Source organism: Benincasa hispida, chromosome 7 (assembly GCF_009727055.1).
Source record: "Benincasa hispida cultivar B227 chromosome 7, ASM972705v1, whole genome shotgun sequence".
In the NCBI taxonomy this organism is placed as follows: domain Eukaryota; kingdom Viridiplantae; phylum Streptophyta; class Magnoliopsida; order Cucurbitales; family Cucurbitaceae; genus Benincasa; species Benincasa hispida.
Window position 1 is genome coordinate 19480076 of NC_052355.1, and position 14824 is coordinate 19494899.

The following is a 14824-nucleotide window of genomic DNA, read 5'->3' on the forward strand; positions in this document are numbered from 1 at the left end:
ATCTAATATCCAGGTTTGGTGAGAATTTTCCACTAGACATGTCTCAACTATTAGTAAATTTGATTTATCTTGTTTCGCCTTTTTCGCCAAATATTTTAGGCAGTTATGCTTCTAGTATCCATCCTCTCTGCAATGGAAACACTTTCCTTTGGGAGTCTTGTTTTTGTTTTTGTTTTTCTTAGTAGTGGTTTTCTTATTCCCTTTACCCTTCTTCTTCATTTATACAGACTTATTTTTTGAAGAAGAGGGAACATACTTCTTTTTATCAATGGGTTTTGTTCCAAACGTCGACCCCTTTACAAATTTTTTAGACCGTGAAATAACGTTTACTTCACTCTCTTTAAGTTTCATCATAAACTGATATGTTTGTAGTTCGTTCAACAGCGTAGTCAAGTTATAAGTAATTTTGTTCATAACAGCATTGGTTCTGAAAGGCAGATAATTCTCCATGAGAGATTCCAATATCATACTGACTTGACTCATTTCATCTATCATCGCCCCATGAGCCTCAGCAATATTAAAATGGACCATCATATCGAGAACATGTTCTCTACCGTTGGTGCCATCTTTCATGTGAGTACTTAAACATACTTAATGGCTTCATATCGAATAGGGGATGACGATTGCCCGAACATCTCCCAGAGTGACGCCATTATTTCACGGGCGGTGAGCATTACTTCATGTTTCTTATTAAGTACATCAGAGATACTTGCTAAGATATAAGCTCGGGCTTTTTCGTTACCCTAACCCACCGATCATAGATGTCTCGAACATTTCTGTTTACTGTTGTACTGGGAACCGGAGGACATTCCTCCGCCAACACAAACCTTAAATTATCCACAACTAATATCGTATTAATGTTGGATTTCTAGTTTGAATATCCTTCACCGTTAAACTTATCGGAAGCTAGCAGTTGTATAATTGAATTCGACATTACTGAAAAAATTTAAACAAATTCTATTAAACTCTATGTATCTAAATCCAAATTTAGCAAACATAATAAAGTACCCAAAAAATCTTTGTTATTTGCAACGATACTTTAGTGATTTAGAACAATTGCTACCATAGGGTAGTCAACAATTCCTTTACTGAAGCAAGACAATTCTTGACTAAATACTATATCAGAATAACTCTTATTTCTATAGTTCTTTTAGTTATCGTTTTCGATCAAAATCTTTACTAATGATTAGTAATTCTTGTAAGTGTGACCCGTCATTTTCAGATTTTATAGAACGGTATGAATATGATCTTGAGAAGGAAGACAATATCCAAGACGGAACTATAAGACCCTATTCATTACTGAATCTTGGGTTGTTCTGAATCCTATGTTACAACTCTCCATGGGGATCGCCATGGTTAATGACTAGCTAGTGTTGCCTAAAAACGACAGCAGACGCAATAGAAGAATCTCACAGTTCAAACTAATGAAGAAGACCGTAGGATAATGTTGACACATTTCCTTCACCCACTTACTATAAACTACTTCCCCCATTCATCTTGTTATTGACCCATGCAAACACTTTCCGAATGGAGTAGTCATGGTAAAAGTGACACGAAGCCGAGCATGGATCTCACGATGTGAACTCTTGAAGACGTGAGAGCTAATAACTATATATCAAATATATTGTTAACCTCCCACTGAAGTGTTCTAAATGTTTGGGTATCAATTTACTTAGGTTAAAAACGGCTAACTTTTAAACAACCTAAGTTTATATCATTTTCATCCAAGTATAACATTTATATTTGGATATAACCCTATGATGTCTAAGTGTTTAAACCAGTTCTAAACCTCACACCACTCATGCAAGCTCATAAAATCAATTAACAACGCTCAAGACTTTGGACATAATCCCCATGTAGGAGGTGTTACGTAAACCATCAACTTAAGTACCCCCAGCCTTAGATAGGTTTATGAATCGATTTGAATTTGTAACCAAATTTTATAAGGTAATAATCTATTTTAATAGTTAAAACTAGTTGTTAACCTAAGTGAGCATGTTGTGTATCTTTGTTATGGATTTTAAAGTCTAATTTCATTTTATAACAACTTATAAAAATTTAGACATGTTAAACATCCACAACATACATTAAAGGCATTCATCATTCAATATAACATTTATATTAAAAGAAATCCTATACATACATACTATATATTATAACAATTTATAACATACTTTTAATGCATGTAACATGCTTCCTACGGTGGGATTTTAAATCTACATGGCATACTGTATGCACATATAAGATTTATTTAATTATAACATACATCACATGCATAAATAATTAAATATATATTGATATGGTTTTAGTTTTGGCATTTTTAAGTAGACAAAAGCCTAAGTATTACAAAAACAACAAGAAATAGCTCCAAATCACTTCCGGACCGCTCGAACAGCTCCAAATCAGACCCAAATGGCTAGAACCGAATGTGAACCACCTGAATCGGACCAATAAAAACACTTTTGAAAGTGAAACCGAGTCAAGTTTGAAGAAAACCAGATCAAGAATGGTCAAACCAGTCAATCCTTGACAAACCGGTTCAAGAATCTTGCTTGGATAAGCCAGATCTCACTGCTAGACCAAGATCTCGCTCGGTTTGAACAAAATCTCGCTCCATGTTGAAATCTCGCTCAAACTCGATCTCTCGCTGCTAGTTGAAATCTCGCTCAAACTTGATCTCTCACTGGCTTGTTGAAATCTCACTCAAACCATCAGAATCTCACTCCTCGCTTGAAATCTCGCTCAAACTTGATTCAAAATCTCGCTCAAACTTGATTCAAAATCTCGCTTAAACTTGAAATCTCGCTGGGAATTTCATCAGAATCTCGATCCTAACTAGAAATCTTGCTCAAACTCAATTCAAAATCTCGCTTGAACTCGAAATCTCGCTCGAACTTGGTCCAATCTCGTTTGAAATTTAAACGAACTGGAAAACTGCAGCTCACCCTTCTTCATTTCTTTCTTCAATTACATCCTAATTTCAACTTTTAATGACTCCATATGAATTGCAGACTCTTAAACACACATTAAGACCCATCAAACAAGAGCTAATTACTAGAGAAACAACATAATTGAAAAGATTCAAATGCCAAAACACTGAAAAACCATATCAGTACACTATTTTCATACAGTTCATGAAGAACACCTACCGAACTCAAAATATCCATAGTTAAACGCTTAAATCATGTCCTCATACCAATTGAAGGAGTAATATAACATGCAACGAAAGACTTCAAAATCAATAGGCACTTAAACTACATTTAATTTGAGTTTTAAACATGTTGTTCATATGACACTCATAAGAGGATTTAAAACACATATTACCTTTGAAGATCTCTTCCACGAATTCAATAGAATTTCACTAAGATTGAGCTTGAATTTTCAAGAAGACCATCACCAAGATCTTCTCCACTATGCTCAAGAAGGAATGTGTGGTGGAAACACTCAAATCAAGCCGAATTGAGGATGAACCTATGAAGGTTGAGTAGGGTTGTAAGAATTTTTACTTCAACAAGTAATACCAGATTCCTTGATAATCTTTCTGTATGAAGCTTCTATATATAGATAGAAATCATGCAAAACCAATAGGCTGTATGGAGGGCACCACCTACTAGGTGATCGTCACATAATTCAATTGGATTTTTGTGATAATCCATCAAAAGTAGTTGGTGGAGTTTTCCCAAAATTTGGAAAAATCCACTAACTTAAAAATTATTTCAAAAATCATTTTTATTTTATTTTTTAAATTAGTTTTATAAAATTAATTAAAAAATAACTAATTTAAATAAAAACTAATTTTAATTAATTTTAATTAAAATAATGATAATTTAATATCTTAATATTAAATCAATAAAATATCAATTTCACCAATATAAATCAATTTCACATTTAAATCATAATTTAAATATTAATTGATTTTTCAATTTTATTTAATTTCAATTAAATTAAACGTTTTTAATTGTAACATATACAATCAATTGAAAACCCTAAAATTGAATTTGGACATTTCAAATTCATAACCCTAATTTCATACACCAATACTCAATTTGTTATTCCAATTTAAGAGCTAGTAGAGGGATCTAATGGACCTACAGATCATGAGCTCCGACGATCTGTAATTAATTCATTAAAATTTTTAATGGAATTAGTTATTATTTGTTAACTATCAAGGCACATCACTATAGCTCGATAGTTGCACTCTCCTTATTGTAGATATATTTTTGTCTATATAAGCCATAATCAGTAATTCGATCCTTCACAGATCGTTCGTAATTACAGCTAGGTCAAAATTATTGTTTTATTCTTGTAAATACATCTTGTTCCTTAAGTTCCCATTGACCCTCTAATGAACAATTTGATTCATAATACTACTTATGAATCATGTCCCTCTCTATTATGAGAAGGCAGGACCCTGATTGTTCAAGACCTGGAATCAGCACTTAAGAGAACAACCTATCTGCTAACCTTAAAACAGGTAGGAATGAATTTCATCTTGCAGGGCTATGTCCCTAGCTATCCATCCGGTCTTATCCCCAAAATGGAAGGCTTATTGAGTAGCGTTATTTGACTACTCTCACCCATGCAGATCAAAGGATAGTCTCGAATAAACAGAAGTTCATAGTTAGTTTAGGATTAAGATCGAGTTATCCTAGGTTACTTTAGTATGAAATAATCAGTTTTAACAGTAAACGGTCGTTATAAAGAAAATTGACTATTTCGTGGTCCGATCTATATGCAAACTCATTGCATAGGATGCTCCCACTCACATGTCACTACATGAATGATCTGTAGATCACATCATTTGTATTACCTATACAAAATGGGTCGCATCCAATAGTGTTACCAGGATGAGATACCCAATTTCATCTATATACTTATAGACCATTTAGGTTATATGCTATTAACTTGATCTTGTTTATGTCACCACATAAAGTTAAAGTATTCATACTATAGCCATGGATATGTATATTGTATTTTCATAATAGAATGCAAAATCAACAACTTTATTAAATAAGATACTCAATAATATTTTATTGATAAATAGAATGTTTAACACAAAAATTTACGAACTGCGAGTTCTAGGACATTCCCAACACTACAGACTTCATAATCTTGGATTATGAAGTGGATCGAGATGTGCCTATCATTTTGGGTAGGCCATTCCTATCCACTTGACGCACACAGATTGACGTACATAAAGGAGAAATTATAATAAGGGTGAACGGACAGGATATAAAATTCAAAGTCCTCAAGGCATTAGAGTTCCTAGATGAAGTGGATGTATGTCATGCAGTTGACATAGAAAATGACGAGCCCTATGAAATGGACCTTGACAATGATAATGAAGATAAAGAATGAAAAATGGATTAACAACTCTCGTACTCTTATTATGCGACGAACGTAATTCATAGGAACTTTGAACCTTTGAGCATTGGTGATCGAGAAAGCAAAGTCAAACCTTCATTGGAACAACCTCTTGCATTAAAAATGAAGCTTCTCCCCATAAAATATGCCTTCCTAGGGGAAAAAGGAACATTACCTGTTATTATCTCAGCCACTTTGACTCCAAAAAATGAAGAAGCACTATTAAAAGTTTTGAAGAAGTATGTTCGGGCCATTGGGTGGACAATTGCGAACATAAGAGGGATCGGTCCCTCATATTGCATGTACAAAATCTGACTTAAAAAAGGAAAAGAAGGCTCGATTGAACCTCAACGCAAGCTTAACCCTACGATGAAGGAGATGGTAAAGAAGGAAATAATCAAGTGGCTGGATGCAGGCATAATCTACCCCATTTATGATAGTAAATGGGTGGGCCCTATCCAATGCGTTCCAAAGAAAGGAGGTACCACAGTAATCTCAAATCAGAACAACGAGATGATACCCATCCAGATTGCCACTAGGTGGATAATTTGTATGGATTATAGGAAGTTAAATGCAGCAACCAAGAAGGACCATTTCCCACTACCATTCATTGACCTAGATGCTTGACCGACTAGCTGGAAATGATTTCTTTCACCTCTTCGATGAATATTCCAGATACAACCAGATAATGATCGTACCCTAAGATTAAGAAAAGACTACGTTTACATGTCCTTACAGAACATTCGCTTTTCAACGCATGCCTTTCGGGTTATGTAATGCATCGAGCACCTTCCAACGGTGCATGATGGAAATCTTTTCTGATTTTTTGAATGAATCAATGGAGATTTTTATGGACAATTTCTCTGTATTCGAAAAATTCTATGAATCATGCTCAACTAACCTCGAGCAAGTCTTGTAAAGATGTGAAGATACCAATCTAATGTTGAACTAGAAAAAAATACCATTTCATGGTAAATAAAAGGATTGTGTTAGGGCACAAGGTACCTAAATTTGGCTTAGATGTGGATAAAGCTAAGATCGAAGCTATTGAAAGATTACCTCCCCCGACGAATGTAAAAACCATGAGAAGTTTCCTTGGCCATGCTTGTTTTTACCGTAAATTTGTTAAGGATTTCCCGAAGATTCTGCGGCTGCTAAGTATGTTGCTTCAGGTACACAGATATTTTATTTTTTTATGAAAATTGTTTCAAGCATTTGAAAAGTTGATGCAAGCATTGGTTACGACACCTGTATTGATTGCACCAGATTGGTCGCTTCCCTTCGAGTTGATGTACGATGCTATTGACTATGTGATGAGAGCCTCTTTGGTTCAATGCAAAGAAAGAATTTTGCATCCGCTAGCAAAATGCTCAATGAAGCACAATTCAATTATACAACCACTGAAAAGGAACTATTGGTCGTGGTATTTGTTGTAGAAAAATTCAGAGCCTACCTATCGGGGTTGAAAGTCATCATCCATATTGACCATTCTGCGATTAGATACTTGATGACCAAGAAAGACGTAATGGTTAATTAGATGGATTTTGTTGTTGCAATAATTCAATACATAAACTTTTGATAGTTAGGGAACTGAGAATAAAGTGGTTGATCACCTATGCACCTTGAGAACTCAGAAGTTGATCATATGTAGCCTGAAGTCAACACATGCTTTCTTGATGAAGTTGTGCTGAAGATTGATAATTTTGAGCCATGGTATGCAAACATTGTCAAATTTTTAGTATGCAAGCAATTCCCTAAAGAATAAACACGCAACAGAAAAAGAAATTAATGTATGAATGTAAGTTTTACTACTAGGAAGAGCCCAACCTATATAGATGCGGACTTGATCACATCTTAAAGCAATGCATTTCTAAAACTATATACTAACACATACTATCTCAATGTCATGAATCACCTTTTGGTGGTCACTTCAATAGAGATCGAACGATAGCTAAAGTCCTCTAGTGTGGTATTACTATCCCACCTTATTCGGAGATGCCAGAGATTTTGTGGTGAGATGCAATAGTTGCCTGCAAATAGGTAATATTTCAAAGAGAAACGAGATGCCTCTACTGCAATTTTAGAAGTTGAGTTGTTTGATGTATGAGGAATAGGTTTCGTGGGACCATTCCCACCCTTAAACAGCCACAGTTACATTTTGGTGGCAGTCGATTATGTATCCATATGGGTTGAGGCTATTTCCTGTACCACAAATGATGCGAAGACAAGTATCCAAATTTCTTCAAAAGCATATCTTCACATGCTTTGGCACCCATGGGCGATCATCAACGGACGGTATTCATTTCATAAATCACATCATTAGCAAATTAATAATTAAATATGGTGTGCACTATAGGATAGCAATGACATACCATCCACAGACAAATGGGCAAGCAGAAATTTATAATCGCGAGATCAAGTCTATTTTTGGAAAAAGTTGACAATAACATTCGGAAGGACTGGGCACAGAAGCTTGATGAAGCAGTTTGAGCCTATTGAATCGCATATAAGACACCTATAAGTATCTCCCTCTATATGTTGGTATTTGGGAAAACATGTCATTTGCCTTTGGAGCTGGAACATAAGGCCCATTGGGCCACCAAAAAATTGAACCTGGACTTGCATGCAGCTAGAGAAGTGAGAAAATTACAATTAAACGAACTGCACAAATGGATACTCAAAGCTTACAAAATGCAAAGATATATGAAGAAAGGACTAAGCCTTAGCATGATCAATGCATATGTAAGAAAACCTTCTTTGTTGGATAAAAAGTTCTTTTATTTAACTCATGATTGCATTTGTTCCTGGGAAAATTACAGTCATAATGGTCAAGACCCTTCATAATCAAAGAAATCTTCCTGCATGGAGTAGTGAAGCTGACAGACGAAGAAGGAATAAATGTATTTAAGGTTAATGGGCAAAGAATCAAACCATACTATGGAGGTGAAGTTAATCACAACAAAGTCTCCATTGATCTTGGAAAGCCTGAGTAAAGAATGGATGGATAGTCCCTATGGCTAAAATGATGATATCTCACCAAGGACGCATCCTAACTCTTTTATCTTTACTTTATTACTTGCTTTCTCAATTTTATGTTTTTCTTTTATTTGAAGTGCTTGAATTTTGTGGAAATTGGCTATTTGAAAGTAGTTGTGATGATTTGTGAAGGATTTGATTGAACTATGAATTTATGGAAAAAACGAATGAGAGTTGCGATGAGTGTAGGATGTAGAGAGGTGACAACTCATCGCAGGGGAGGGTACCTAGAAGGTTTTTTTTTTTTACCGTTATTTGGATTTGAAAGGACGTCAATTACGTGTGCTGTCTGACATGACGTCATGTCTTCCATTCATTTAATGCACCATCATTATGTTGATTAGGGGTGTTCAAAAAACCCGATGACCCGAAAAAACCAATCAATCCAACCCAACTCATGCGGTTTGGGTTGGGTTATCAACCCATTTGGGTTGGATTGGGTTCAAATAAATGAAAATTGTATGAGTTGCGTTGGTTCATGTGTTCACCTAATATAACCCAAACCAACTCGAATTTATTATTAACTTTGAAAAATATATTTTTTATTACTTATACACAATTATTTATACATATATTGATTTTAATTTTATTTAATTCTAATATTTTTTTAATATTTTATTTTTAAACAACTCTTAAAAGTAGTTTTTTTTTACTTTAGAGAGAAAATTTTCACTATATAAATTGAAATTGAGTTGTTAATCTTAATTCAATATATGAAAACAATTAAATTAGATTTTTACGTATTTATATTTTGCTTCTTTTTAGAACAAAATTTTAAATAAATGACCCGATTAACCCAAATCAACCCAACCCAAATATTTCATGGATTGGGTTCATTTTTTAACAAGGGTCATTTGGGTTGAAAAAATTTACAACCCACCTCGTATTGTCCATGAACATCCTTAATGTTGATGTCACGCCTTAACCTACACGCTCACTAACACCTATAAAATCATTTCCCCTCATTTCTCTTTTTTTTCCCATTTCGAATTCGTTGAAACACTAAATTCCCTCTTTGCAAAAAATTTGATGAAAGCTCTGGTGACCTATCAAACCCTCTTCCATTGTCGTTCTTACATTTGTTCTTCAAAACCCTACTCATGAACAACCGTAAGAGCACTTCCAAGGTTGTCACCGCACCCTCATCTTTAAAACCCGCAGCTTCTTCATCCATTCTCTAGCCCCATCATCGACAATACGAGGTGGTTATTCGAACAAATGTACTCCGATCGGTAGAAATTCTAACCATCCGCCTCCCTATACCCTTGTCTAGCACCCATTCGTTTTCCAAATTCACCCCTCCCCCTACCTTAAGGCCAAATCTTCTTGACCCTGCCTTTTTAATTCCATTGGTCATAGTTTTCCCTTAAGAATCGATCCTCTCAAGATCATCCTCACCGTAGGAAGGGAAAACCCAAGTTAGAAAAACCATCGCAGGACCACGCGAGAAGAAGGTCCGTCCCAACAGCCGTGAGTTGGGAGTGTGTCCAATGCAATCATGCACTAGTGACCTAGTGGCACCAACGAGTCGAGGAGAATGGATGAATAGAAGTGTTTGGAGAAATTTTAGAAACAATGTGACCATTGGAAAGCTTAGATGATGAGGGAAGGGTTAACCAGCCAAGCAAGGAAACAGTTGGGCAAAGAAAGGAAGTTGCACTGCATGGGTCTGTCCATGCGACGAGTGGCCCTAAAGCATTGGCATCTCACATGCCAAGCCCTGTTAGTGCTAAAGATGGGCCTGTAATGAAGTTGTTCACTAGGTTAAAAAAGAAAAAGGCGGCAAAGCAGAAAAATGTGGAGAAAAAGAAAGTGGCTGAAAGGCCTGAACAAAATAATTTGGAAGAAGAAGAGAGAAAAGAAAAGGCAACCGAATCTAAAGCTGACCTTAAGGAAATAGAAGAGGAAGAAGAGGTGGTGCCCTTACGTCGAAAGAGCATAAAAATAAGGGAGGTGGGGCACACCTCAAGAGCGAAGAAGAAATGACTTTCCCCACATCCTTTGTGGAGTAGTTAGCAACCCAATTGGCCAAGAAATCAAGGAAAACAAAAGAAAGCTTCCAGGATTTAAGGAAGGAAGCACAAAGTTTCAATGAAAGCGATCAAGTTTCAAAGAGAAGTCCGCAATGAGAAGATTGAATAAGCTGGTGAAGCATAAAGGAATAGGCCCATTGAGTTTGTAGAAATTGATAGCGCAGATAGAGCCGCAGTGAAATTTGATAAGGAGACGAGAGGAGAAAGTGATGTGGAAAAAAAAAGGAAAAAGGAAAAGGCTCAACGCATTGCTAAAAATATTAAAGAAATCAGGAAGGAGAAGAGAAAGATGATAGTAAAGGAGGAAAAGAAAAAAGAGGCTTCAAAAAAGAAAAAGCAGCCAAAGAATAGTGAAAGTCATGTGACGAGCAGAAAGGCTGTGCGGAGAAAGAGAGAAAAAAAAGGAGTAGAGAGTAAGGCTTTTGTTGGTCCTGAAGAAAAGAGAAAAGAAAAGGGAAAAGACAAAATGGAGGTTGGGGCGGAGAAAGGGCCCAATAGACAATCACCACTACTGTTGGAAATGGGGGTTTTTCCCTGAGGTAACACCACTATTTGCATTCATAACCAATGTTATCAGCATCATGAGGTAACAAGACTTCTATGAGGGACCTCAAAATCTCAAACCAAATATGGTCCATGCATTCTATGAAGTGACCCCTTATCTCAACAAATACATCGCTCAGATAGGCTATGAGAAAGTTGGTTTTAGCACCAAGAGGATAAATGCACTGTTCAACTTGCAAAATGACCCTGAAGCTGAAGGGAACAGAATAATCAAAAAGCCAACACGTGAGAAGATGAAAGATGCATTAAGTGTGTTGGCCAAGCCAAGATTGAAATGGATCACCTTCACCAAGGGGATCAAAACACTATCACTACATAGCTTAACTCTTTAGGAAATTGTGTGGCTTTATTTTATCAAGAAGAAGTTGCTCCCAACCATGCACGACAGCTCCATATTAAAGGATTAAGTAATGGTGATATATTTCATCCTACGATGCATCCTTATGGATGTCAGATGCATCATTGTAGCCCAAATATGGGCTATATTTTTCAAGCCTAGGGGGTAACTATTCTTCCTCTTTCTTGTAACAAGGATGTGCACTGCCCAAGAGGATTTTGAAGATGAAAAAGAGGTGCCTGTTAAGAAAGTCATCACAAACCATACTCCCCAATGAATGTTGAAGGACTCATCACTTCAACCTAAGGCGGTTAAGCAAGAAAAGACTAAGAATCATCCTTCCCAATCGCAAACAACACCTCTAACACAACCTCCTCAGCCCAAGAGAAGAAGGTTGGTGGAAAAGTTATCTGAACAAACTATGCTAAACACTGAAGTAGAAGAATTACTCAGCGTGCCTTCTTCGTCTGTTGAAGAAAGGAACTTGATTGCACCACCTCGAGCTTATGAAAAAGAAAGATTGCCCTCCATCTGCCTCGACTTGACTGAAAAAGAAAATGAAGAAGAGAAATCTCCCCTGCCACAACCTAGGTGGCAGACTCCTTCACTGCGCCGCACTGAACCTAAGGTTGAGATCATTTCTCTGCCTCGAGAGTAATTGATAAGGGAGTTTCCAAGGTTGCCTGTTGATTTGAATGAACACGCTCCAACCCTTCCAGATGAATTCTTACTCCCTCCCTTATCGCTTGAACCAAGGGAGAAAACTCCACCATCACTGCCAGAAGAAAACAAAGGTAAAACTCCAATTTCTGAGGAGCTAGTGATCACAAGCTTCCTTATGCCACTGCCTAATGCTGATGACCCAAGCCTCATTCCAACCACTACTTTTCAAATGGGGGAAGGATCAGGTATTGATGAGGTTGGTAAGCATCCATCACGCATCGAAGAAGAACTCAATGCAACATTCCTTCTACACTCGAAGATGAATCAACTGATGTGGACTTTGATGACTTGTGCAAGTTCTTGCATGAAGACCTCTGGGAACCAATCTCGGGGAGTCTTGACGATTGTCGCGCAAACAAGACATACTTTTGTGGCAACAATGAGATTTCGTGTAGCAACAAGTCAAGCTGCGAGAGTTTGTTCAATGCCAATTTCAACAAGTTCAGTGCCAGCAGACCTTGACAAGGAACTTTATTTGGCATCAGATGCAAAGGTGTCATGAGAAATTTCGCTTCACACTTCAATACATTCAAGAAGTTCTTGCTCAGCTCCTTACAGAACATGTTACTCCGTTGCATCCCTAACAATCCCATAGTTTTCAGAAGAAGAGGTTTTCCCTCCCTCGCCAAATGACAACAATAATGTGGGTGAAAATTAAATTTGAGGGTGTTTTCAATTTTTGTATTTCATTCAATGTTTTGTACGCATTAATCATTTCATGTTAATTAACCACATTGAATGAATTTTTAGTTCAATCCATTTTCCTTGTGTCTTTTTCTTGCGCTAGTTTCTTGTTTATATTTACTACTTTCTTAGTATTTCTCTCTGCTTTTATGCATTTTGTCGTATGACCTCAATGATGATACTTGTGCTAATCAATACCTAGATTTTTTATGATAAGTCTCTAGCACTTAAACCTTAGTACTTTGCCTTAGGAACCATTTCTTGAAATTAGTATGCGTGTAAGTTTTACCTCAAACCTCATTTGCAATTTTTGTCCATGATCATCGCATAATTCGATTTTAGCAATGAGGACCTTACTGCCTTCTAAATTTAGTGGTGGGAGAGGTTTGAGCTAAATGCGTTCAAAGTTTTCGAAAATCACCTTGCTCATTAATTTTTTTTCCGTTCATATTCTATCATTTTTTTAAAAAAAAAAGTCGTTGAGATTGGAACCCACACGTAGTTGGATATTCGCATGACACCCATGGAGGCAAGCCAAAATGAAGGTGAGAATCATGATCAACGCAGAAAAAAATAATCACAACTCCACTGCCTGAATTGAAAAATTTTCAAGGGAAGAGTTGAGTTTGAAAAGGGCTCTTGCTCGTAGCTAGATGTCCATATGACACTGATGGGGGCAAGCCAAAATGAAGGCAAGATGCTTGGATAAACGCATAACTACTTAATAATACAAGGAGTAATAGAGAAATTTTGGTAAGACTTTGAACCATAAGCCCATTTTTTAAAAGAAATATAAGAAAGCTTTGAAAACGAGTAAGGGAATTTTGAAGAATAAGCTTGCTGCATAAAATCTGTAAATACTTTCATAGGAAAGAAATAAAGCTTGAAAAAGGATACAAGCCAAATAAATCTTGAATTAGGAAGCATTTTGAGAGGTCTAGCTAATGCATCGAAGTGAGTTGAGGTATATACTAAGACTTTAGATATATACTTGAGGAAAAACACTGTTTTAAATTTGGGGGTATGATAACTTGTAGAAATACAAGTTATTTTGCTTTTTTATTGAGAAAAATTAGGAAAATTAAAAGAAAAACGCATTAGCTTGACAAGGAATTCATGCAAATAATCATATCTTGTGATCATATGCTTACAAAACTAATAATCCTTAAAAAGTGTAAAATGTGTCACTTTTGGAGCAGGACTTAGATAAAATGAGGAGAAAAACTGGTCAAAAGAACGACTTTCTAATCGTGATCGCATAGAAGAAATTAACTGGTGACCAACTTTACAACGCATAGCACCATGTGATGAGATGAAACATGATAAATAAGAAACGAAAAACGTGTGGGCAGGGAAAGTCAAATCAACGGAAGAAGTTGGTAGTTGATATGAAACATTCATAGCATAGCCAATTGATCTTTGACATGAGGTAGACGGTGCAACAAGGCATGGAAATTAATGTGAGGTGTTAGACCATCATTGGATAGAGGTGAGAAACCTTCTTGTCGATGCCTATAAATAGCCCTTTGAATAATCAATCAAGAGGTAGAGATTTCCACCATCGAAAGAGTTCGAAACTCTGCTAAATTTCCACTATAACTACCACTTCTTCGAGTTTTTCTTTGAAGGATTATAAGTGAGAGCGTAGAGTTCTTCTCTGAAAAAGGAGAGAGACCTTTACACCATTGCAACCTAAGTAAAGCAGCCATCACTGGAGCCAAAGGGAGCAAAAGATTGTGACCGACGGCTTGACACTTTTTATTTTAATTCTCTTTACATTTTTCTTGTCATCTTCATTTGTATTAAGTTTTTAGAGATTGAAAAGTTCTACCTTTCTTAATATGAATGAAATTACTTCCATATTCTATCCATCCATGTCTATTTCCACAAGCATGGGTAATTAAATTCCTCATGGGCTGAGAAAGATAAACTAACATTTTTACTAAATTGTGCATAAATAGGTGTTCATCTTGTTTAACGTGTATAAAAAAGTTTACTGAGATCAAATCGAGAGATTGATCTGAGTAGGAAACATCTACTACTTGAGAGAGTAAGAGATTGTGGAACTCGTTAAACAAGGACA